Here is a 27,422-nt window from a genome sequence, read left to right as displayed (position 1 = left end):
CAAATAAACAGCCCACTTCAAACTCCAGATGTAGTCAGGATATCAATAACATATATACTAAATCTAGAATTTGTAAAATTAAACTACACTTTTTTTTTTAATCACTACGTACCAGATACGACATCTGACATTTTTAATGTGTTGTCACTTAACCTTTACAACTCCATAAAGTGTTATCTTTCCTGCTTTACATATGGCACAGACCTCCTCAAAGAGGTTAAATAACTTACCCAAGGCCACACAGTTAAGTAGCAATCTAGAACTGAAATCCAGGTATGTCTGATTCTAAATCTGAACACATATTACTGACTGTCCCTACAAGGCCAAGCTGACAGTCAAGGAATTCAATCCACATGCCACAATTTGTGAGGCTGTAGTGAAGAAATCTACCTCATTTTGCTTAACCCTGTATTCATAAACTTACTTGCTCACTGTTTTCCTCTACATACTAAGAGGCTACCAATAGGAAATGCCCCATCTATACTAATCTTCCCATTTTAAAGGAATAGAAAATGAAACCCAAAGAGGAGAAATGACTTACCCAAGATCACACAGCTATTAAGAGCAGAATCAGAGACTCCACCATCACTGAAAGTGTTAGGATGGAAAGACATACATACACAAGCTTATCATCAGCTGCCTCCTCAACAGTTGGATTCCCTCATTTCATATCAATACCATACACAAAAAGCTATGCTGTCTCCCTGACTACAGCCACTCACTGTGATGACCCTCTCGTCCCAACCAATCCTCTAGAAATTCTTTGCAGGAGACAAACAATTAAGTTAAAAGTAAAATAGAAGAAAAGTTTATGAAGAGCTTTATAAGCAATACAGCTGGTTAATCACAGAAATGAGAGCCTTTCCTCCCACTTCTCTGGCCTGGAAAATTGTTACCACAAGGTGCAACTTCTGTCAGCCTTTGCCCACTAGGCCCGGAAGAACAAATTCTATTGTTTTTAAGACTTATTTATTCATTTAGCTATTTATTTGAAAAGTAGAGTGACAGGGAGAGAGGGAGAAAGGGAGAGAGGGAGGGAGGAAGAAAGGGAAGGAGGGAGGAAGAAAGGGAGGGAGGGAGGGGGAGAAGGGGAGAGGGAGGGAGGGAGAGGGGGAGGGGGAGAGGGGGAGAGGGGGAGAGGGGGAGAGAGAGATCTTCCACTTGGTTCACTCCTCAAATGGCTGCATTAGCCAACACAAGGCCAGGTTGAAGCCAGTAGCCTAGAATTCCATCTGAGACTCCTGAATGGATGGCAAGATACTTGAGCCATCGTCTGCTGCTTCCCAGTTATGCAACAGGGAGCTGGAGCAGAAGCAGAGTAGCCAGGACTAGAGATGGCACTCCAGTATGAGGCTGCAAACACTGCAAGTGGTGAGTTAACTCACTGCACTGCAATGTCTGCCCCATCCAGAATCCATTTTTATTCGCCATTTTTTCCTATCTTTATTTTAGCACTTATCCTGCTCCACTTCTGAACCAGCTCTGTGTTATAGCCTGGGAAATCAGCAGAAGATGGCCCAAGAGTCCTTAGGCCCCTGCACCCACATGGGAGACCAGGTAGAAGGTCCAGGCTCCTGGCTTCATATCAGCCTAGCTCTGGCTGTTTCAGCCAACTGGAGAGTGAACCAGCAGACTCCCTCCCTCTGTCCCTCTCTCCCTCCCTACTCCGAACCTCTGTAACTCTACCTTTCCAATAAAAAGGCATAAATCTTTAAAAAATAAAAAGTAAATTCTACTCCAAATCCTCTAAATGTTTCTTTTTGGGTATTTTCAGAGATTATAATTTCTAATTATAATGTCAGCAGGTATCAATTTCTCCCTACTCAACAAATGTCTAAAAGAATACAAAATACTTTTCATTATTTATTTTAAAAGGAATATGGCTTCAAATAGAAATTTTCCATTAATAAATAAGCTTCTGCTTTTAAAGAAGTAACACTGGGTGGGCATTTACTTGGGATACCAACCTCCCACATCATAATGCCTGAGTTCAAGTCCACTCCCTAATTCCAACTTCCTGCTAATGCACACCCTGGGCATCAGTGGGTCACTGTCAAGTAGTTGGGTCCCTGTTCACTTACAATGGAGATCTGGATTGAGTCCCTGGCTCCCAGCCTAGCCCAACCCCAGCTGTTGCAGACATTTATGGATTAAAACAGCAGGTAGGGCTGGCACCGCGGCTCTATAGGCTAATCCTCCGCCTGCGGCGCCGGCACACCAGGTTCTAGCCCCGGTCAGGGCGCCGGATTCTGTCCCGGTTGCCCCTCTTCCAGGCCAGCTCTCTGCTGTGGCCCAGGAGTGCAGTGGAGGATGGCCCAAGTACTTGGGCCCTGCACCCCATGGGAGACCAGGATAAGTACCTGGCTCCTGCCATCAGATCAGCGTGGTACGCTGGCTGCGGCGGCCATTGGAGGGTGAACCAATGGCAAAGGAAGACCTTTCTCTCTGTCTCTCTCTCTCACTGTCCACTCTGTCTGTCAAAAACAAACAAACAAACAAACAAAAAAAAAAAACAGCAGGTAGAAGATATCTCCACACCCTCTCATCACTTTCAAATAAAAATAGTTAAAATTTCTTAAAAATTAGGCATTGTTATTGAAGCAGCTGTTACATACTTTAAAAAAAAAAAAAAAAGATTTATTTATTTGAAAGCCAGAGATACAAAGAGAAAAGGAGGGGAGAGAGAGATCTTCCATCTGCTGGTTCACTCCCCAGATGGCCACAACAGCCAAAGCTGGGCCAAGGCTGAAGCCAGGAGCTTCTTCCGGGTCTCCCACATGGGTGGAAGGGGCCCAAGGACTTGGACCATCTTCTGCTGCTTTCCCAGGTGCATTAAGAGGAAGCTGGATCAAAAGTGGAGCGGTCAGGACCCAAGCCAGCACCTATATGGGTTGCCAGCATTGCAGGCAGAGGCTAAACCGTCTACAGCCCAGCACCAACCCGTTACACACTCCTAAGGACTGTAATAAATACACACTATTTTACAAAACTAAAGAAAGGAGGAGGGAGAAACTGAATCATCACTCAACCTAAATAAAAGCTACAGAGAAATATGAATTCTCAATTCACAAGGCAAAGTGTTGACAACAGAAGAAAACTAAGCAAATGCTTCTGAGGTGTTGCAGTGTATCTTAATCTGCCATGCGTTAAAAAATCATCGTTTGTAGGCCGGCGCCGTGGCTCAATAGGCTAATCCTCCACCTTGCGGTGCCGGCACACCGGGTTCTAGTCCCGGTCAGGGCGCCGGATTCTGTCCCGGTTGCCCCTCTTCCAGGCCAGCTCTCTGCTATGGCCAGGGAGTGCAGTGGAGGATGGCCCAGGTGCTTGGGCCCTGCACCCCATGGGAGACCAGGAAAAGCACCTGGATCCTGGCTCCTGCCATCGGATCAGCGCGGTGCGCCGGCTGCAGCGGCGGCCATTGGAGGGTGAACCAACGGCAAAGGAAGACCTTTCTCTCTGTCTCTCTCTCTCTCACTGTCCACTCTGCCTGTCAAAAATAAAAAAAAAAAAAAATAAAAAAAAAAATCATCGTTTGTTAGTATTATATCAAAATGAGTATTTACAACTAAAGGATAATATCAACCACTACTACTACTGGCAATTTCATAAGAATCTACTAATTACATCCTCAAATGACACACTTCTCAGAATCCTCAGAGATTAAGAATGCCTGCAAAGCACATGTATTTTTGTGCAAAAGAACTTTCTGTGATGGGCATATTCTTAAAATTACTTTTTAAGGATTTATTTATTTGAAAGACAGAGTTACAGAGAAAGGTCTTCCATTTACTGGCTTACTCTCCAAACAGCTGCAGTGGCTGGAGCTGAGCCAATCTGAAGCCAGGAGCTTCTTTCGGGTCTCCCACGTGGGTGCAGGGGCCCAAGGACTTGGCCCATCTTTTACTGCTTTCCCAGGTACATTAGCAGGGAGCTGGATCAGAAGAGAAGCAGCCAGGACTGGAACCAGCACCCATATGGGATGCCAGCGCTGCAGGCCATGGCTTTTACTTGCTGTGCCACAGTGCCAGTTCCTAAAATTAATTTTTTAAGCAGACAGATACATACACAACTTTAAAAGACTAAGTAGTTTTACAAGAAACATAGCAGTCCCTTGCCCCAACCCCAAATCCCTCATCTCAGAGGCAACCACTTTCAAATCAAGGGCATTTTTCACTACATTCTATGTAGTAGCTCTATACAGATGTTTCTTAATTTTTTAAATTATCTATTTACTTCCATTACAAAAGATAATAGTTTAGTCCATTATATCTCTCCTCCCTCCATCTAACCTACCTAACTTTTAAGTAATTGTGCCAATTATTGATGCTCGCATTTAGATTACCATGGCAGAATATTCACAACTGAGCCAAAGGAACTCCTTTACTCTTTTGTTGTTAACTTTGCTTTTCTCATAGTTAATAACTACACAATTCTCTCATTTGTGTAGTTTTTTGTTTCTACTATTAATTCATCTACAAACTCTGTTAAATGAGTACCTTTCCTCAATATATTCAAATATGAGGATACTTCAAAATGTGTACTGTGAAAAACCTATGCATGGACTTCAAAAATTTTTTGTACCAAAATAACTTATCCCACCTCTCCAAAGTCTTTTTTTTTTTTTTGACTGGCAGAGTTAGTGGGAGAGACAGAGAGAAAGGTCTTCCTTCCGCTGGTTCACCCCCCAATGGCTGTTACAGCTGGTGTGCTGCGCCGATCTGAAGCCAGGAGCCAGGTGCTTCCTCCTGGTCTCCTATGTGAGTGCAGGGCCATCCTCCACTGTCTTCCTGGGCCACAGCAGAAAGCTGGACTGGAAGAAGAGCAACCAGGACAGAATCCAGCGCCCCAACCGGGACTAGTAACTGGGGTGCCAGCGCCGCAGGCAGAGGATTAGCCTAGTGAGCCGCGGTGCCGGCCTCCAAAGTCTTTTGAAGTGCCCTCTTCTATCAAGTAAATCTCCTATTTCCTGTAGTCCTCCAGCATGTTCCAATTTGGACTGTTAGTTCCCAGGTCTCATGCAAAATTATGGTCATGGAATTTCCCTTTAACTTATCCCTAGGAATTCCCTTGTCTCTCTTGTATATTAGACCTCCTGGTTCCTTGTGTCACTTCTTCCTCTTTCTTGGCTCTCTTTTTGTAGGGTATTTCCTTCAGTAGCTTTCTGAGAAAGAGAACACAGGAGAAACTTTAATTCTTTGCACTGTCTTCAAGAATCTTCATTTACTGGTACTTAGTAACTGAGTCAGGAGCAGTACAGAATTCGAGGCAGAAAATCATATATTGTCAGAATCTTAAAAGGCTTTCCTCATAGTCTTCTGGTTTCCAGCGTTAGTGTTAAGAAGCCTCGTAGCATGCTGGTCCTTAATCCTCTATAGTCATCTGTATATTCCCTCTCTGGAAACTTGCAGAGCTTCGCTTTGTATGTACTAAAATTTTACAAGGTAGAAGTTTAGCCTGGTGGTTAAGATGCCTGTGTCACATTTGAGAGTGCCTGGGTTCAATGCCCATGCACCCACCCATCCACTCTGTATTCCAGCCTCCTGCTGATGTAGATCCCGAGAGGCAGCAATGATATCTCAAATGTCTGGATTCTTGCCACCCACATGGGAGAGCTGAAGTCCTGCACTGGACCCCCAGCTCCCACCTCCATCCTCTGGCCCGATGCAGGGCCCCTGCAGGCATTTGTGTGTATGAAAGTCACTCTCTCTGTCTCACAAGTAAAAAAAAAAAATTAAAAAATTAAACTTTACAATATTATACCTTAGAGTTTCTTTTTTTTTTTGACAGGCAGAGTAGACAGTGAGAGAGAGAGACAGAGAGAAAGGTCTTCCTTTTTGCCGTTGGTTCACCCTCCAATGGCCGCCGTGGCCGGTGCGCTGCAGCCTGCGCACTGCGCTGATCTGATGGCAGGAGCCAGGTACTTATCCTGGTCTCCATATTGGGGTGCAGGGCCCAAGGACTTGGGCCATCCTCCACTGCACTCCCGGGCCACAGCAGAGAGCTGGCCTGGAAGAGGAGCAACCGGAACAGAATCCGGAGCCCCGACTGGGACTAGAACCCGGTGTGCCGGCACCACAAGGCCGAGGATTAGCCTAGGAGGCCGCGTCGCCGGCCATACCTTAGAGTTAAGACTTTTCCCCCTTTCTTTCTTTGTAAAAATTGCAATTGATGGTCCAGCACTATGGTGTAGTAGGCTAAGCCTCTACCTGCAGCGCTGGAATCCCACATGGGTGCTGACTCAAGTCCCAGTTGCTTCTCTTCCTATCCAACTCTCTGGGAAAGCAGTGGAAGATGGCCCAAGTCCTTGGGCCCCTGCACCTCTATGGGAAGACCCAGAAGAAGCTCCTGGCTCCTGGCTTCGGATTGGCCCAGCTCCAGTCGTTGTGGCCATCTGAGCAGTGAGCCAGCAGATGGAAGACCCTCTCTGTCACTCTGCCTCTCAAATAAAAAGTCTTTTTTAAAAAATTGCAATTAATAAGCCTTTTAATGGAGAGATGCATGTCCTTCACTGCTAGAAAATGTTCTATTCTTTTCCTTATATGCCTAATTTTATAATACTGGACTGGTCCTCTATCTTTATTTTCTCTTCTCTTGGAGAACACAATTAAATTGAGTGTTGACACTGTTTTCTTCCACTTTGTGCATTGTTTTGGTAACCTCCGAGCTCTCTTTGTTATTTGCTCTGATCTCTGTCTTTCATATTTGAAGCTTTTCTTAAATAAGTGGAAATCCCTGGTTATTCATTCAGATTTAAAAGTAAGATGACAATTATATCTATGTGAACAGAGTAGTGTATTTCATTCCAAAATGATTAAGTAGAAAACGCAATTTTAGCTGAATTCCTTTTTGTTCACTTTCATCTCATCACTTACGATGGAGAATTCAACCTCTCGCTCTGGTGATACAAGGTTGGCTCCCAGTGTTCTGGAGGTAGGGAGACCAGAAAAGAATAGGGCGAGAAGAGGGAGATGCATACGATTCAATAAGAAGACATTTCACTTAGTCCCCTCTTCACAAATATAAAACTTCCCAAAAATATCACATATACATGTAAGTGAACACCATCCCCACTACACAGAACCAGGGACCATATTCTAAGAAAGATAAATACACATAATATTCAAACAATATCAACAAGCAAAGTACTTTTTGTAATTAAATAAGCCGCCAGTTTCATTGTCTCACTAGCCACGAGCTTACATTATTAATGGTCGCATCTAAATTGTGAATAAGAATTAGGTACGGCCTGCACCATGGCTCAATAGGCTAATCCTCCGCCTAGCGGCACAGGCACACCGGGTTCTAGCCCCGGTCAGGGCGTCAGATTCTGTCCCGGTTGCCCCTCTTCCAGGCCAGCTCTCTGCTGTGGCCCAGGAGTGCAGTGGAGGATGGCCCAAGTACTTGGGCCCTGCACCCCATGGGAGACCAGGAGAAGCACCTGGCTCCTGCCATCGGATCAGAGTGGTGCGCCAGCCGCGGCGGCCATTGGAGGGTGAACCAACGGCAAAGGAAGACCTTTCTCTCTGTCTCTCTCTCTCACTGTCACTCTGCCTGTAAAAATAAATAAAATATTAAAAAAAGAATTAGGTACTTCCTGTTGAACAATACAGTTATTATTATTCACAAATTCCATTGCAGTTTTATAGGATTAGTCATTAAACAAATTCTATATTGAGCCTTTACCTGATATTAATTGTAAGTCAAAATGAATTTTAAAGATAGACAAAATAAGCATTTAATAATGTCTTAAGGTATTTAAAAAAAAAATGAAGGAGCTGGCACTGTGACATAGTAGGTCAGGCCTCCATTGGCAGTGCTGGCATCCTACATGGGAGCCGATTCAAATCCCAGCTGCTCCACTTCCCATCCAGCTCCCTGCTAATGGCCTGGGAAAGCAGCAGAAGATGGCCAAAGTACTTGGGCCCCTCCTCATGTAGGAGACCCAGAAGAAGCTCCTGGCTTCAGATCAGCTCAGCTCCAGCCGTTGCAGCCACTTGGGGAGTGAACCAGTGGACAGAAGACCTCCCTCTCTCTGTCTGTAAGTCTGCCTCTCAAATAAATAAATAAATAAATCCTTAAAAAGATAAATTACGCCTTAAGGGGCCAGTGTTGTGGCACAGCAGGTTAAGCTGCCACCTGTAATGCCAGCATCCCACATGAGCAACAGTTCAAGTCTCAGCTGCTCCACTTGCAATATAGCTCCCTGATAATGTGCCTGGGAAGGCATGAAATGGAGTTCCAGGCTCCTGATGTCAGCCTGGCCCAGCCCTGGTGGATGCAGCCTTTTTAAAGTAAACCAGCAGATGGAATACAGATCTAACTCTGCCTTTCAAATAAATAAATAAGTCTTTAAAAACAATAATAATAATGCTTTAACATTTTACTGTTTCTATCCTAAAAAGCAAAAGAATAAAAAATGACAACTACTTATATTAAATCCTGTACAACAAAGGTATTTTATTTACTGCTTTCAAAGTTAGATGCTTCATCAATGAGACTGACTTTTGTTTCATTACCAATCCTTCTGATTAAAAATTGTTAATAAGCAGATGCCAGATTAGTAGTTTGCCAGCAATGTGTTGTTCAACCAGAAAATCTAGTCAGACAGTTTCTATTCCAAGCAGCAAATCAGGTTAGTTGCATACTTCTCCATAATCTTGATCCACCCAATTTCTCATCTTTTATTTATTTCTCAATGTAAGATAACTAGAAAATGAATGTAACATCTACTCCTCGAAGTTGGTCTCTATTCCAACTCTATTTCATTATATTCATTGCACTGAGTACCCAGAACAGGACAACACTGTTAATTATACAGATGGAGATTTCCTTTTACGCAAACTATAAACTTAACATTGTTGAAATGGTATACAATGGCTTCCATTTTCAATAGATAATTTCAACACCATCCCTTATGTAGTACCACATTTTATGAAACATAGGGGTATGTGCTTCAAAGAACTCTTTCTAGATGATAGCTTGAATACTGAAAAAATAACAAATCCAACTCAGAATGTTTTAAACTTTGATTAAATATTTTTCCTAATAAGAAATAGTTCTGCTCAATTTTAAAATTTGGAGGTTAAAATTCTGAAACACTGCCAAACTCCTTAGGCAGAGACAGGAAAATAATGGCTCTTATTTAAGTAAAAAGCTGCTCTGAACACAGATGTTCAATAAATGCTTTTTGGATCAATGCACAGGTCCTGTGTGAGTAGGAATAATGAACACAGAGACAATCTAGTCTTCAGACACATGTAATCATATTAGCTGTCAAAAGTTATTGAACATCTACTATATGCCTGGTACACACAATGTAATATGGTACTTGAATATACAGGATTTAGATTCTGTTTTTGATTTGACTGCTAATTCACCAAATCACAATCTTAGAGAGTTTGCTTCCATAAGTAAGGCATTAACTACTGTTTTTTTTTTTTTCTCCCCAGAAATAACTACAGGTTTTAAAGAGCTCCTCTAAAATTTCAAAATTCTATAATGTATAATTCCATTACATGAAATTTTTCTTCTCATTCTTCTACTGTTCTATAATTGAGGAAATACAACCCATTTAGTCAGTGAAGTCTTTCTATACTAGGAATGTTTTTCATTATCAAGTGTCATTCCCATGAGTTGATAAAACCAAATATATATTTAAATGCTTATAATGTATCCATAACATACCAATTATAGTGACCTTGATAATCATACTTAACTCTCACATGAACCCATAAGACAGATTTACTCCCGCTGTATGAATAAGAAAACTGAATTACCAGCCAACAGGATAGATCAAACAAGAAACGACTTAAGAAATAAGACTTCAAAGGGCCAGCACTGTGACACAGCAGATTAAGGTGCCAATTACAACACAGGCATCCCTTCTGGGCACAGATTCAAGTCCTAGCTGCTCCACTTCTGAGCCAGCTCCCTGCTAACGCTCCTTGGAAAGCAAAGGAGGATGGCCCAAAGACTCGGAGGAAGCTCCTGGCTCCCAACTTCAGCGTGGCACAGCCCTGGCTGTTAGAACCTTTTGGAGAGTGAACCAGCGAATGGAACACCTCTCTCTCTGTAACTCTGCCTCTCAAATAATTAAGCAAGTAAGTAAATAAATCTAAAAAAAAAAAAAAAAAAAAAAAGAAAGAAAGAAAGAGAAGATGACTTCCAACCTAAAGATGGGCAGCAAACAAAATTTTATATACGTTCAAGGTAGAAACAACTGACAATGGAAATAGAGATGACAGAATCAGAAACTACTATAAAAGAACAATTGCAGGTCATGGTCAATATTACAACAAGTGAGTCTTTTAAAAAATCAGTACTGGGGCCGGTGCTGTGGTGTAGTGGGTAAATCCGCCGCCTGTAGTTCCAGCATCCCACATGGGCGCCAGTTCGAGACTCTGCTGCTCCACTTCCGATCCAGCTGTCTGCTATGGCCTGGGAAAGCAGTAGAAGATGGCTCCTGGCTCCTGGCTTCAAATGGGCACAGCTCCAGCCATTGCGGCCCATTGGGGAGTAAACAAGCTGATGGAAGACATCTCTCTTTCTCTGGCTCTCTTCCTCTCTCTCCGTAACTCTGATTTTCAAGTAAATAAATAAATCTTTAAAAAAAAACCCACAATACTCTGGGGACCAACACTGTGACACAGTGGGTTAAAGCCCCGGCCTGCAGTGCTGGCATCCCATATGGGTGTGGATTTCAGTGCATTTGGGAAAGCAGCAGAAGATGGCCTTGGGATCCTGCACCCAAGTGGGAAACCCAGAAGAAGCTCTTGGTTCCTGATTTTGGATCTGCTCAGTTCCAGCCATTGCGGTCTTCTGGGGCGTGAACCAACAGACCTCTTTCTCCATGTCTCTACCTCTCTCTCTGTAATTCTATCTTTCAAATAACTAAAATAAATCTTTAAAAAAATTACTCTGAACTTTAAGAAATTTTAAGTGTATTCAATTCTAAAAGACTGAATATTATTTCCTAACTCCCTCCAAACAAAACACTGTAATTGCAACTGGAGAGCTCATCTCATGTAAGTTTCAGGTAAGACAAGAAGTAAAAGAAACAATATACCCTACTTGACAGAAAGCTGAGAAGCCTAGAAATAGGAAGAGCTATGTATTAACAAAAATAAATAAAAAAACAAATGCATTATATAACGAAACAGAGTCTTGAAAGTATAGACTTTAGTCCCAGAACACAGTTTAAGGAAAAGCCCTGGACGGACAGTAAAGAGAACTACTTCAGAGTAACAAGTGTAACTGCAAGCTGCAAGTAGTGGTACTCAGACTCAAGTCATATGTCAAAGTCCACACAGTAATATGGAGTACTAGCAACTGCAGATATTACTAGATGATTCTAAAATATGATGTTTTTTGGAAGTGGCATGTCGCTCCCCCTCTTCATGGAGGAACGACACTAAACCCTGCCTAGGTTTCCTATCCGAGTCACGGCACCATTATGTCGCTCCCCCTCTTCGTGGAGGAACGACACTAAACCCTGCCTAGGCTTCATATCCAAGTCACGGCACCATTATGTCGCTCCCCCTCTTCGTGGAGGAACGACACAGGACCCTGCCTAGGTTTCTTATCTGAGTCAGGACACCATTTGCTGCTCCTCCGCACGCGGAGGAGCCGCACCGGACCGGACGCTTGTTGTTCCCCTTTTTTACAAGTCTTTTCTATAGTAAAGTAAGAATAAGTAAACAGCGAACTCCCAAAGCAAGAATGAGTAGAGAGAAATGAGAAAGAACGAAGCAAAACTTCCCCGCGAACTCTCCAACGCACTCTCCAACCCACACCACCATGCCGTCTCTCTCCTCCTATATAGTCCTCTCCACCAATCCGTGCTCTGCTACCCACACGCTGAGCACGCTGCTCTCCTCCAATCAGGAGCAGGTCCTGCTGTTTATTGGTTGAACTGGAGGCAGCTGTGTAGAAGCTGTTTCCTCCTCTCCCAGCGCCATATTGTGGGAGAGCAGATGCATAGAATAAGTCTTAATTCGAGTAACTTAGTCTAGTCTGAGTTGCTCCCCACAGTGGCAGAAAAATAGGATAACATAAAATACAACTACTTCTTTAAATTTTTATCTATTTTATTTGAGAGAGAATTTCCATCAGCTGGTTCACTCCCCAAAAGCCCTCGATGACCAGGGCTGGGCCATTCCTAATCTGAGAGGCAGAAACTCCATCCAGGTCTCCAACATGAGTGACAAGGACCCAAGCACTTGAGCTATCATCACCTGTAGTCTCTCAGGGGACATGTACATTAGCAGGAAGCAAGAGCAGATCCCAGTCTCAAACCCAGGCACTCTGTTACTAGATGCAGGCATCCTAAGCAGTGCCTTAACCACTAGGCCAAATGCTCATCCCTTACTGTTTCTGGATTGATGGTCTCCCAGCCTCTGTTAAATACTACCAAGAGTTCACATCTTTTACAGCAGCTCACTTACGAGAAAAGCTCTATGAATCAACACTGTCATAACTTCCTTCCACCCAGTGGTTCTAATAGTTCATTTTCATGACACATCAAAGTCCATTCTTAAACTTTATTAAGAGGGCTCTTTCCCTTCAATTAGCTAGACCTCTTCCCACTTGTGAACCCTGTTCTCTAAGCATTCTGCATTCAGTACTCAGGAATAAATGAAATAATACATTTATAGTCAGATTACTTTCAAACACAAAAAAAGCAGCAGTTATTATTATCCTTACTATGAACATTATTTCTACCAATGTAACCTACTAAACTGTTCAAATTTTAGGTTTGTTTGCAAGGCAGAAAGTGTGATGTGTTTTACTTTTTTTGCTTCAGCAGTGGGGCTGGAGGACTGCCTGTACATTCACCTTGCGCTCATATTAAGAATGAAATTAACTGAAATCTTTACTGGATCTCTTTCACATGAATTTACTATTATTAAGTTTGGCCACTTCATCTTCTAAGGCAATTTTTTTTCAAATTTAAAAGCAGAACTTTGTATTTAATACTATTAAACTTTCTGAGTTCATCATTCTAGCCTTTCAAAAAAACCCTTTTGAAAAACTGTGTCTGCTGGTGCTGTGGCACAATGGGTTAAGCAGCAGTCTGCAGTACTGGCATCCCATATGGGCGCTGGTTCGGGTTCTGGATGTTCCACTTCCGATCCAGCTCCCTGCTTAGGGCCTGGGAAAGCAATGAAAGATGGCCCCAGTCTACACACACATGGCAGACTCGGATGAAGCTCCTGGCTACTGGTTTCTGCCTGATCCAACCCCAGCCATTGTGGCCACCTGAGGAATGAAATGAACCAGCAGATGGAAGATAGTCTCTCAGCCTCTCTCTCTCTCTCTCTCTCTCACCCCCCCCCCACACACAGTAGCCGTGCCTTTCAAATAAATAAAAGTTTAAAAAAAGAAAAGGAAAATTCAACATTCTCTAGTTTTTAACCACACCTTCCCTTCTCAAATCATATACATCGAAGAGTCCAAGAAATACAGTAGGAAGAAATGTTTTGTTAACATTGTGCAAATGTACTTGTTCACAACTCTAATTTATTATTATCAGTATCCTCATCTCCCTTCACCAAAAAATAAAATTAATTAATTAATAAAAAATAATGAGACCTTCAAGTTTCCAAGAGTTTCATTCTCTGCCTGTTGTCTAGGGAAATTATTTAAAGAACCCTCTTCACTCTTAAAAGTGTCTCTGTTTGAATAATAAATTATACAGTCACCTTAGAATTAACACAGGAATGACAAAATACATTATAAAACACGTGAGCTACCATTACCAAATGTCATTAGCCTGGCTATGTCATTGCATTCAGCCAAAATGCGATAGAGATAATGATCATCTTGATCCCTTTTCTCAAATTTCTTAAAGAATTCTCCTCTAGCAATCTTAAATATATTTTCAGAATACTCTGGACTGGGGCCAGTGCAGTGGCGTAGTGGGTAAAGCTGCCACCTGCAGTGACAGCATCTCATATGGATGCTGGTTCAAGTCCCGGCTGCTCCACTTCTAATCCAGCTCTCTGCTATGGCCTGGGAAGGCAGTAGAAGATGGCCCAAGTCCTTTGGCCCCTGCGTCAGTGTGGGAGACCTGGAAGAAGCTCCTGGTTCCTTGCTTCGGATCCGCGCAGCTCTGGCCGCTGTGGCCAAATGAGGAGTGAACTAGCAGATGGAAAATTCTCTCTCTCTCTCTGCCTCTCCTTCTCTCTCTGTATAACTCTGGCTTTCAAATAAATAAATAAATCTCTAAAAAATACTCTGGATTACTGAACTCATGAACCAGATAGATTTGAACAGCAAATGATATAAATGCATAATTTAAAATAATCTGTTCTAATTATAAGGAAAGGAAAACTCTTGAAAACACTAAAAAGCCCATGGAAGATATGTTGTTAAGTTTTCAAAGACATTTTTAAACATTATTCCAGGCCTTATCTGTGAGTTCTTCAGAATTCTTTTTTTAAAGATTCACTTTTTAAAAAAAGATTCATTTATTTATTTGAAAGTCAGAGTTACAGAGAGAGGTAGAGACAGAGAGAGGTCTTCCATCCGCTGGTTCACTCCCCAGTTAGCCACAACAGACGGAGCTGCGCTGATCCAAAGCCAGGAGACAGGAGTTTCTTCCGGGTCTCCCACACGGGTGCAGGGGTCTTTTACTGCTTTCCCAGGCCACAGCAGACAACTGGATTGGAAGTGGAGCAGCTAGGACTCGAACCGGCACCCAAGTGAGATGCTGGCACTGCAGGTAGTGGCTTTACCAAATATGTCACAGCACTGGCCCCAAAGATTAATTTCTTTGAAAGACAGAGTTAAAGAGAGAGGAGACAGAGAGAGAGATTAATCTTCTATCCACTGATTCACTGGCCACAGCAGCCAAGAATGAGCCAGGCAAAGGCCAGAAGCCAGGAGCCTCATCTGGGTTTCCCATGTGAGTGGCAGGTGCCCACGCACTCGGGACATTTTCTGCTTTCCTAGGCACAACAGCAGGAAATTGGATCAGAAATGGAGTGGCTAGGACTTGAACGAGCACCCACATGGGATGTCAGCATTGCAGATGGCGGCTTAACCTGCTATGCCACAACACCAGCCCCTTCATCAGAATTTTTAATTAAAGACTTTTTTTTATTTGAAAGGCAGAGTTACAAAGGGAGAGAGGGAGAAATACAGAGAGGGAGATCCTCCATCTGCTGGTTCACTCCCCAAATGGCCATAACGGCCAGGGCTGAGAAAGCAGAAGACAGCCCAAGTGCTTGGGCCCCTGCACCCACATAGGAGACCCAGAAGAAGAACTGAGCTCCTGACTTCAGTCTCGCCCAGCCACGGCCATAGTGGCTATTCGGGGGAGTGAACCAGCAGATGAAGATACCTCTCTCTCCCCCTCCTCTAACTCTGCCTTTCAAATAAATAAATAAATCTTTAAAAGAAATAAATAAAAGAAATATGATTAAGCTATAAGGGCAAACCACACATTTTATCTATTTTTTTCATTTGAAAAAGCAGAGAAACAGACATCATCCATGCATCCCAACAGCTGGGGCTGGGCCTGGAGAACCCATTCCAGGTCTCAGGAGCAGAAGGTAGGAATCCAAGCCCTTGAGCCATGACCTGCTGCCTCTCAGGGTGCACATTAGCCAAAAGGCAGAATTGGAAGAGGAGACAGGACATGAACCCACACATTCAGATATGGGATGCAGGTATTCCCAAGCAATGCCTTAACTACTGTATCAAATGCCCACCCCACATATGTAATTTCTTATTTTCTACTAGACACATTTTAAAAAGAAAAAAAGCAGCCAAAATTAAATATATTCTAACTAACAAAGGCCAACTATTATCACATCAACATGTAACCAATATAAAAAAATTCATGTGATATATCCATTCTTTTTTTCATACTATATCTTCAAAGCCCATCATCTTACACTTGGAGCAAACCTCAGTTAGCACTTGCCGTATTTCAAGTACTCGATAGCCACTTATAGGTAGCAAACATAGTACTGAAAAGTGTACTCTGGAACATCCCTGTAAATCATGCAACTTTTAGCACCTCCCACAGTCATCCAGGGTCTAACTTACTAACACCTCAGCATCACTCTCCACATGGCCACACCCTGGATTTTCCCATCAGAACCTATAACACCTCGAAAACCACTAAGGGGCCAGCATTGTGGTGTAGCAGTAAAGACACCACCCGCAGTGCCAGCATCCCATATAGACACTAGTTTGAGTCCTGGCTGCTCTACTTCTGATCCAGTTCCATACTAATGCACCTGGGAAGGCAGAGATGGCCCAAGTCCTGGGGCCCCTGCACATACATGAGAGACCCAGAAGTTGTTTCTGGCTCCTGGCTTCAGATAAGCACAGCCCCAGACGTTGCAGTCATCAGGGAAGTGAACCAGTGGACAGAAGACCTCTCTCTCTGCCTCTGCCTCTCTGTAACTCTGCCTTTCAAACAAATAAAGAAAATCCACTAATGCAAACACTCCATTTTCCAACTTTTAGTCTCACTTGTTTCACTGCAAGAATTCAATTTCACGAAGGTCTCCAATACACCAAAGCTTTCACAGTCTATCCATCAGTTTCCTTGAGGTCCACGTTTAGTTAGATTCCAAAGTCCATCAGTAAACACTCATTTGCAAAATTCTTTGCTTGCCCTATTTGCAGGTTCCCTATTTGCAGGAGAAAATGCATGCACTCAGAAGAGCAGACATTACTATATCATCTCGATGTGGGGAGGGGGGAACATCCCACTAAACATTTTTTTTTCCTGCCAGGCAGAGTTAGACAATGAGAGAGACATAGAGAAAGGTCTTCCTTCTGTTGGTTCATTCCCCTAATGGCCGCTACGGCCGGCGCTGCGCCGATCCGAAGCCAGGAGCCAGGTAATTCCTCCCAGTCTTCATGCAGGTGCAGGGACCCAAGCACTTGGGCCATCCTCCACTGCCCTCCAGGGACACAGCAGAGAGCTGGACTGGAAGAGGAGCAACCGGGACAGAATCCGGCGCCCCAACCAGGACTAGTACCCGGGGTGCCAGCGCCGCAGGTGGAGGATTAGCCTAGTGAGCCACGGCGTCGGCCCCATTAAACATTTTTGCAATCAAGCTTCTCACAAACTATTTCCTATCTTTTCCTTGGTATTCCCACATCTTCCTCCACAAATCACCTTTAAGAAGCATACATAAAATAAATGACTATTCTTTTTTCTTTCACAATGCACTGATATTTTTAAAAACTTTGAAAATAAAATAATTGTTGCTAGTTTTAAAAGCATAGGCTCTTGCCGGCGCCGCGGCTCAATAGGCTATTCCTCCGCCTGCAGCACCAGTACACCGGGTTCTAGTCCCAGTCGGGGAGCCAGATTCTGTCCCGGTTACCCCTCTTCCAGGCCAGCTCTCTGCTGTGGCCCGGGAGTGCAGTGGAGGATGGCCCAAGCACTTGGGCCCCGCACCCCATGGGAAACCAGGAAAAGCACCCGGCTCCTGCCTTCAGATCAACGCAGTACACCGGCCACAGCGCACCGGCCCTGGCGGCCGTTGGAGGGTGAACCAACGGCAAAGGAAAACCTTTCTCTCTGTCTCTCTCTCTCACTGTCCACTTATAAAGAGCATATGCTCTTTATAAAAATTCGGATATAGAAAGGTGTAAGAACCTAAAATATTTTTCATATTATAGTAGTACTAGAATGTAAGTTTCATTCCAGCCAAGACTTTTATCTATTTCATAAGCAACTAACTATTGAGCATATAACAGAGTATCTGGCACATAAGTCAGCAATCACTAGTGGAATGAATAATAATCTTGCTCCAAGAAAAATAGCAAAGATCAAACTCAGGGCCAGTGTCGTGGCACAGCAGGTAAATGGCCACCTGTAATGCTGGCATCCTATTTGGGCACCAGTTTTGAGTCCCAGCTATTCCACAACCGATCCAAATCCCTGCTAATGCACCTGGGAGAGCAAAGGAAAATGGCCCAAGTGCTTGGGTCCCTGCCACCCACATGGGAGACCCGGAAGAAGCTCCTGGTTTTTGCTCCTGACTTCCGATCAGCCCCACTCTAGCCATTGGGGCCATTTGGGGAGTGAACCAGGGAATGGAAGATCTCTCTCTCCCTGTGTGTGTGTGTGTGTGTGTGTGTCTTCCTCTCTAACTCTACCTTTCAAATAAATAAATCTTAAAAATAAAAAGATAAGTCAAAAGGAAGAAAAAGAGGAAAATATGCTTATTTGTTAGTACAGAATGCCTATACGCCAGTAAACAAATATATTTATATCCCAGTAAATAACTATTTTTACTTTACATAAGATTTTAGAAAAAAAATTATCAAACAAAATAATATAAGCAGGAGTTATTCAGCAATTAAAAACGCCACTTGGGATAGGTGCATTCTATATCTGAGTACCTGGGTTCTGATCCCACTCTATTTCTGATTCCAGCTTCTTGCTAATGTGCACCCCAGGAGGAAGCAGGTGACAGCTCAAGTACTTGGGTCCCTGCCACCTGCGAGAGAGACCTGAATTAAGTTCTGGGGACCTGACTTCAGCCTGACCCATCCCCAGATGTTGCTGGTATTTGAAGAGTAAAACAGTAAGAAATGTCTCCCTATGTGTCTCTAAAATAAACAGAAATAGGAGCCAGCGCCTCTATCCCAATATGGGCACCAGTTTGAGTCCCAGCTGCTCCTCTTTCCTGAGTGCTAATGTGCCTGTGAAAGCAGTGGAGGATGGCCCATGTATTTGGGCATCTACCACCGACATGGGAGACCCAGATGGAGTTCCGGGCTTTTGGCTTTGATCTGGCCCAACCCTCCCGGTCCCCCCCACCGCCCCGCCCCGTCACTGCAGCCATTTGGGGGATGAGCCAGTAGATGGAAGATCTTTTTCTGTCTCTCCCTCTCTGTAACTCTGCCTTTCAAATAAACATACATCTTTTAAAAAAAAATCTGTGATTTTTATGGGCAAAATTATACAAACTTCAATATACACTGTAACAATTTATACTTCACCATAACTCTGATGATTCAACTTCTTCATGGATTATAGCATTTACACCTACAAGTATAAATCAGAATATTGTCCCTGATAACAAGTGCAGATCACTGTGGCAATTACTTAAGTCCCTTCCCTTCTTCTTCCCCAAATGTCATCAGATGTAATTACTATATTCGATGGGCATGTGTATTTGCCAGTTATGCCTAACTTCAAAATGAAGTTTGCAAAACATTCCTGTCTACCTGCACGTATGGAATCCTCCTAATCAAAGAATGCTATAGCAGATTTGGAAAATTCCAGTACTTTGATACAAAAAATGATTACAATAACTGTTTAAGAGCTAGCGCTGTGGCATAACAGGTTAAGCCACCACCTGCAACACCAGCATCCCTTATGGGTATCCGTTTTAAGTCCCAGCTGCTCCACTTCTGATCTAGCTCCCTGCTAATGCACTTAGAAAAGCAATGGAAGATGGCCCAAATACCTGAGCCAAATCCCTGGAAGACCCAGATCCTAGCTCCTGACTTTGGCCTAGCCCATTCCAGCCATTTGGGGAATGAACCAGCAAAAGGAGAATCAATCAATCAATCTCCCTCTCTCTCTCTGACTCTTCCTCTCTAACTCTGCTTTTCAAATAAAATATTTTTTAAAAAAAATAACCATACAAATAATATGCAAAATCATTATTACACTACAAGTTTTATTATTAAAATAACTTACTGATGCAAGTTACCTGGGAGGAAGGAGAGAAGAGACCAAATGAGCGTACAAAAAATAAGGCCTGAAAGTCTTTTTATTAATCTTGATATTTATTACCATTCCATATTTCAAATTCTTCTATAAAGTTATATATACTATCTTGTGTATATTTAATTTTTAAAAATAATCTACATTTCTCCTTAAATATACAATTTTTACTATCATTCATGAATTTTTTTTAGAACACTAACTTTTTAAGTTGATTTAAAAGGCAAAGTGACTGAAAGAGACAGAAACAGAGACAGAGAAAGCTATCTTCTATCCACTCGTTCATTCTCCAAATGACCACAACAGCTGGGGCTGGGCCAGGCTGCAGCCAGGAGGTCCGGTCTCGCACATGAGTAGCAGGGACCCAGGTACTGAAGTCATCACCTGCAGCTTTCCATTCGCATGAAGTTGGATCCAAAGCAGAACCAGGACTCAAACCCAGGCACTCCTACACAGGATGCACATATCCCAAGAGGTGTCTTAACTATTGTGCAATCAATGGGTTAAGCCACCAGTTGTAATGTTGGCATCCTAGGTAAGCACCAATTCATGTCCTAGCTGCCCAACATCTAATCCAGCTCCCTGCTAATGTACCTGAGAAGGCAGAGGAAGTTGGCCCAGGTACTTGGGCCCCTGCCATCCATGTGGGAGACCCAGATAAAATTCCAGGCTCCTGGCTTTGGCTTGGTCCAACCCCCGGCTATTGTGGCCATTTGGGGAGTGAATCAGCAGATGGAAGATTACTCTCCCCTTCTCTCTCCCTGTAACTCTGCCTTTCAAATAAATGAATAAATCTTTAAAATAATCAATAATAAAATAAAAACCACAGTGCCAAAAAGCCTACCCCTTAATTTGTTTATTTATTTATTTGAGACTGAAAATTACCGTTTCCTGGTTCTCTCTCCAAATACCCACAGCCAGCCTATAACAGGAGCCATCAACTTAATCTGGATCTCCCACATGGATGATGGGGACCCAAACACCTGGGCCAATCACTCACTGCCTCTCACGGCGTGCAATAGCAAGAAGCTGGAATCGGAAAATGCATCAAGGCTGAAACCCAGGTACTCGGTTATTGGATGCAGGCATCTCAACCAGTGTCGTAACCTCTGGGCAAAATATATGCCCACACAAATACATATTTAAAAAAATCAACACTGGCTAGTATTTAAGAATGATTATCGGGCCAGCACCTGGCTCACTTGGCTAATCCTCCACCTGCAGTGCCAGCACCCCGGGTTCTAGCCCCAGTTGGGGCACCGGATTCTGTCCTGGTGGCTCCTCTTTCAGTCCAGTTCTCTGCCGTGGCCCGGGAAGGCAGTGGAGGATGGCCCCAGTGCTTGGGCCCTGCACCCACATGAAGACCAGGAGGAAGCACCTGGCTGCTGGCTTTGCATCGGCACAGCACACCGGCCGTAGCGGCCATTTGGGGGTTGAACCAACGGAAGGAAGACCTTTCTCTCTGTCTCTCTCTAACTCTGCCTGTTTAAAAAAAAAAAAAAAAAAGTGATTATCATACATTAGTATACTCTGTATTACAATCTTCATAGAAAGTTTACAATGACCTCCAGTTAAATACGAATTAGTCATAAACAAACACTGATCATATTCCCTCCCAGAAGGGAAACAAAATGATAGTAAAGGAATTTTTAAAAAAATCATTCCCAAGAAAACAAGGTTAACTAGCAATTTCAAAAAACTTTTTGAGGATAAAAAGCAGATAGTATGGGGATAATTAAATTACCAGAAGCTATAACTTTCAAATGCCTAGAGAAGGAAATACTAAAGAAAGGCAAACACACACACACACATACACACACACACACACATACACACACACAGCAAATTCATCCAATAAGAAGGCAGGGGTGAGATGCAAGGCTGAAAATCAAAGAGGTGTTTGAAAATCTGTACATAGGATGGTAGGCACTCAGATTTCATCCATCTAAACATCCAGGACAAAAGCTCTTACCACGTCCCCTAGTCTCTCCTAACACAGGAGACGTGAAATCTACTGAACAATGAAACAGAGAGGCTCTGGGCTCAGAAATCCCACACAGAAAGAACCAAGTTTAAAAAGTGAGGCACAAGTCTAAACACACAGATAATAAGCAATATCTGCATGCCCCTAAGTGAGACACTTTTATCCACCCAGTCTTGTTCTTCAAACACCACCAGCCAAGTTAAGCACCTCCACAGAGATCAGAGAATTCATTTCAGGAAAAATTGAAAGCCTAACACATACTCACAACTGGAAAATCCCAAAGTAGGGAAAACTCACTTTCCAATCATCTTACAATTATAAATCACCAATAATTTGGAAAAGCCTCCTAAGAAAAATGATAGAAACCAAAGAAAGAAAAAGAATAAGGAAGAGAAAGTCAGTGGATAGAAATAATTTAGGGAGAAAAGGTAGTATACTTTATACAAAAGAAGAGTGCAGTCACTGTGAGAAAAAAATAAAGAAATACTATTAAAAAAGAAAAATAAAACAAAAAGAGCTATTAGAAATTTAAAACATGATATCAGAAATTAAAAAACTGGGGCCAGCATTGTGGCATAGTGGGTTAAGCTGCCACCTGCAGCACCAGCATCCCATATGGGCACCGGCTGACATCCCCACTACTCCACTTCTGCTTCGGCTCCTTGCTAAAACATCAGGGAGAGCAGAAGATGGCCCACGTGCTTGGGTCCCTGCACCCACATGAGAGATCCAAAAGAAGCATTTGGCTCCTGGCTTCAGTTTGGCCCAGCCCTGGCTGTTGCGGCCTTTTGGGGAATGAACCAGCAGATGGCAGACCTTTCTCTGTCTGTCTCTCCCTCTCTCTGTGTTACTCTACCTTTCAAATTAATTAAACTTAAAAAATTAAAAATCCACGATTTCTCAAAGAGTTAAACATTCAGGCCAGCGCTACAGCATAGTAAGTAAAGCTGCTTTCTGCAATGCCAGCATCCCATATGGATGCCGGTTAAAATCCCAGCTGCTCCACTTCCCATCTGGTTCCCTGCTAATGCACCTGGGAAAACAGCAGACGACTTAAGTGCTTGGGCCCCTGCACCCACATGGGAGACGTGGAAGAAGTTCCTGGCTGCTGGCTTCAGTCTGGCCCAGCCCTGGATGTTGCAGCCATTTGGGGAGTAAACCAGCAGATGGATTCTTTCTCTCTTTTTCAACTAAATAAATAATAACTTTTTTTTTTTTTTTTTTTTTTACAGGCAGAGTGGACAGTGAGAGAGAGAGCGACAGAGAGAAAGGTCCTCCTTTTGCCGTTGGTTCACCCTCCAATGGCCGCCGCGGCCAGTGCACCGCTCTGATCCAAAGGCAGGAGCCAGGAGCTTCTCCTGGTCTCCCATGGGGTGCAGGGCCCAAGCACTTGGGCCATCCTCCACTGCAGAGAGCTGGCCTGGAAGAGGGGCAACCGGAGGATTAGCTTATTGAGCCGCGGCGCCGGCCCAATAATAACTCTTAAAAAAATAAAGTTCAACATGCAATTACAGTATGACCCAGCAACTCCACCTTGGGAATACACCCAAATTGAAAACAGCACTCAAACTGATACTTGTACACCAATATTCACAGTCTCTTTAGACACAATAGCCAAAAGTATCCATCAACAGATGAATCAATAAACAAATATATATTATATATACATATACACATAGGAATAGTATTCAGTTTCTTTTTTAAAGATTTATTTTATTTATTTGAAAGACAGAGTTACAGAGAGAGTTAGAGAGAGGTCTTCCATCTGCTGGTTCACTCCCCAGATGGCCACAACAGCTGGAGCCATGCCGATCCGAAGCTAGGAGCCAGGAGCTTCTTCCGGGTCTCCCGCGTGGGTGCAAGGGCCCAAGGATTTGGGCCATCTTCTGTTGCTATCCCAGGCCACAAGAACGCTGGATCGGAAGAGGAGCAGCCGGGATTAGAACTGGTGCCCATATGGGATGCCGGCGCTTCAGGCCAAGGCTTTAACCCACTTCGCCACAGCACCGGCCCCGGTACTCAGTTTTTAAGCAAATGAAAATCTGATACCTGCTACAACACTGATAAACCCTGAAATAATGAAATAAGCCAAATACAAAAAGATGAACAGTGTATGACCACTTTAACAAGACACTTAATCATAGTCAAATTCTTAGAACGTAGAACACCAGCATTTGGGAAGAGGAAGGAACGGGGAGTTGCCCCTTAATCTGCAGCATGCTTCTGGGATAATGAAAAAGTTATGCAAACAGTGGTGATGGCTACACAACACTGTGAATGTACTCAACATCATGGAATTAAATGTATGCTTAAAACGGTTACAAAGGTACTTCTGTTACGTGTATTTTATTGCAATAAAACAGAAGTGGTTTGGGGGAGAATCAAGCATCTCTCTTGGGAAATTAAACTGTTCTAAATATTTTTTTGGAAAAACATTTGGAAGTTAAAGAAATCTCACAGAACACTGAATAAAGACAAAGAGATGGAAAATAGAAGAGGAAATACAAAGCAAGGGCAGAAGTTCAGGCTTCCAACAAGAGAAAATGAAAGGAAGAAAATTACTAAAGGGTTATTATGACACCTTCCTACAAATAAAGAACATCCATCTTTAGAGTGGGCCACCAAGTACCTTAACACAATAACCGAAAAATATCCACACTGAGGCCTCTCATCATGAAATCTGAGCATACCATGAATAAAGAAAGTCCTAAAACCTTCTAGACAGGTCACTTACAGAGGCACAGAAACTGAAACAGTACTCTGCACAATGTGAAAATCGTCTTTAGTTTATACTTTAAAAGGTCAAGAATGCAGAAGAGAAAACGTTCTAACTATTCAAAAAGTATACCCTACTTCAAATTCCCTAGTTTCACTCAAGAGATAAAACTAGCCTTTAGAGAAAAGTTTCTGAAAAGCTAAAGATTTGTCAGATTTAGCAGTAAACTAACTTCAATAAGCTCATTATTCAAGTTCAACATTAACTTTATTTTAAATTTCTTTTGTTCCCAATGGATTCTGGTTACTTTAATTTGACAAAACTAACCTAAGAATGAATGATACTTTCTAACAGACAAGGGGGAGAAAGGAGGCAAAGGGCTGGAGGGGAGAGAGACAGGAACACCAGAATCAAAGAATTTATTATGTAAATCCAATACCTTCACTACCACCCAGACACAAACGCACATTTACCATCAGACCTCATCCCTTCAGATGATTGTGCTTTACGATGACAGATGTTTGAACAAAAAGTGAGACACTTTACTACCAATGTTACAAATAAAACTGATATCTATTTGTAAAACAAAAGGTTCAGTATCACCCTCCACACTCCATAGAATTACATGTTGAGATCAGCAGATTCCAGAAAACACTAACATACTCAGTAGAGAATAAAATGTTTACCTAGAAGAAAATATGTACTAAACAATTATCACCCAACCTTTAAGAAGCAAAGTTTCACCCACTCAACAAAAGAGTATTCAATAGCTTTATCACATTCAGTGTTTATATCCAAATACTGCTGCTAATTACCAATGAGTCTTATCTAATATCCCTTCTATTGGGTACAACAGATTGCCACCTGGAAAAGCATTTTAAATAACAGCCACATACACTAAGTAACATTCTGGTAGGCATAAACTGCCACTTAGGACACCTACATTCCATGTCAGAGTACCAGTTGCTCTGCTTCCAATCCAGCTTCTTGCTAAGACATCCTGCAAGGCAGTGGCTGATAGCACAAATGCTTGGGCCCCTGCCACCCATGTGGGAGACCTGGATGGAGTTCTGGGCTCCTGGCTTCAGCCCAGCCCAGCCCTGGCTGTTGTGGGCATTTGGGGAGTGAAGCACCAGATAGAAGAGCTCTCTTTTTCTCACTCTTGCTCTTACTCTGCCTTTCAAGTAAATGAAAAATAAACATTAAAACAAAAAAGAAGTAATGTTCTAAAATCAGTATGGAAGAAAAGGTTATTAATTTTGCTGTTCATACTTCATTAGTCTGAACTATTCCTGGGACTGTCTAAATTCAGGAGTGAAGACTAATGGTAATCCTAAAATTCATGCTAATTTCTCTAACTATGACTCAATTAAAAGATCTTTCACTTTTAAGATACAAATATATGCAGCTGGTGCTGTAGCACAGTAGGTTAAAGCCCCAGACTGCAGCGCCGGCATCCCATATGGGTGCCAGTTCGAGTCCTGGCTGCTCCACTTCTGATCCCAGGCTCTTTGCTATGTCCTGGGAAAGCAGCAGAAGATGGCCCAAGTCCTTGGGCCCCTGCACCCATGTGGGAGACCCAGAAGAAGCTCCTGGCTCCTGGCTTCGGATCAGCACAGCTCTGGCCGTCGTGGTCATTTGAGGAGCAAACCAGCAGATGGAAGACCTCTCTCGCTCGCTCACTCTACCTCTCTAACTCTTTCAAATAACAAAATAAATATATTTTTTTAAAAAAGACACTGATCTATTGAAATCACACTAAAATAACATGAAGGGGGGACAGCATTTGGCACAGTGCTTACATCACCCTTTGGGTTGTCCATATCCCATAGCAGAGTTCTCAGCTTCACTTCCAATTCAGCTTCTTGCTTGGGCATGCCCTGGGAGGCACTCAGTTATAGCTAAAGAACCTGAGTCCCTGCCATCTATTTGGGAGACCCAGATTAGGTTCTGAGCTCCTGGTTTGGCCTGCCCGGTTGCTGTGAGCATTTGGTGAGTGAAACAGTGGATGAAAAAAAATCAATCTGAGGATCTCTCTCTGCCTTTTAAAAAAATATGCAAGTTTTTAAAAATAAAATAACTTCTGAAACAAAATGTTCCTTTTCCCACCTTAATTTTTTTTAAAGACTTATTTAATTTATTTGAAAGACAGAGTTAGAGAGAGAGGTTTTCCATCTTCTGGTTCTCTCCCCAATGTCTGCAACAGCTCCAAAGCCAGGAGCCAGGAGCTTCTTCTGGGTCTCCCACATGGGTACAGGGGCCCAAGCACTTGGACCATCCTCTGCTGTTTTCCCAGGTGCATTAGCAGGGAGCTGGATCAGAAGTGGAGCAGCCAGGACTTACCAGTGCCCATATGAGATGCTGGTGCTGCAGGCCAGGGCTTTAACCCACTACCCACAGCGCCAGACCCTCACCTTACTTTTAGACCTTGAGGCATCATTCCTCAAGATACAAAATAGAGAAACCAGATTTTTTCACACACAATTCTAGAGAAACATAGACAGAAACTGAAAAGCATTCAGAGTTTATATCCTTTAGATTCTATTTTGTTTTTATCCTACAAGAGAGAAAGGAAACAAATATGTAGGATGCAAATCAGTCATAGATATTTGGTAAGAGCTAAGCTCTGCCTAGAATGGAAATTATTGGCTAAAATTAAGTTAGGGAACATCTGCAGAGATTTTTCATTTATCCATGATTCCCACCCCTTACCACAGAAAGAAAAGTAATCAAAGGTTGAGATACATCCTTGAAAAGATAGTTAGACATTTTCTATATCATTACTGATAAAAACTACCTCAAGCACATTCGCTCGGTGCAATGCAAACTGTTAGTGTTCAGCATTTACAACAGATTACACAGCTTAATAAGCAGCTTCTGCTTAGCAAACTGGCCTTGTTAATGGATCACTGTATCTATAAACAAACTATTTATCTTTTTAAATTACAGAAAATACGAAGAGAAGGTGAATGGGATGTTCCCATTTTAAATTATTAACTCCTGTACTGTGA

At 42.8% G+C, this 27,422-nt stretch overlaps 1 protein-coding gene across 4 annotated transcripts in view; it reads right to left on the bottom strand.

Annotated features, from left to right (window-relative positions):
• Window positions 1–27,422, bottom strand: part of PIAS1 (protein inhibitor of activated STAT 1) — a 143,339-nt gene that overhangs the window by 102,580 nt on the left and 13,337 nt on the right. Inside the window, exon 1 of one of the 4 annotated variants that reach the window (XM_070054406.1) lies at window positions 18,376–18,477. The exons of the other annotated variants lie outside the window; for them this stretch is intronic. The gene's annotated coding sequence lies outside the window, so the exon portion shown is untranslated. Of the gene's footprint in view, window positions 1–18,375; window positions 18,478–27,422 lie in introns of those variants that run through there. 4 annotated transcript variants of the gene reach the window in all.

This window comes from Oryctolagus cuniculus, chromosome 12, assembly GCF_964237555.1.
Source record: "Oryctolagus cuniculus chromosome 12, mOryCun1.1, whole genome shotgun sequence".
In the NCBI taxonomy this organism is placed as follows: Eukaryota; Metazoa; Chordata; class Mammalia; order Lagomorpha; family Leporidae; genus Oryctolagus; species Oryctolagus cuniculus.
Note: the sequence above shows the minus strand (reverse complement) of the source record. Positions and strands in the feature narration are given on the sequence as shown.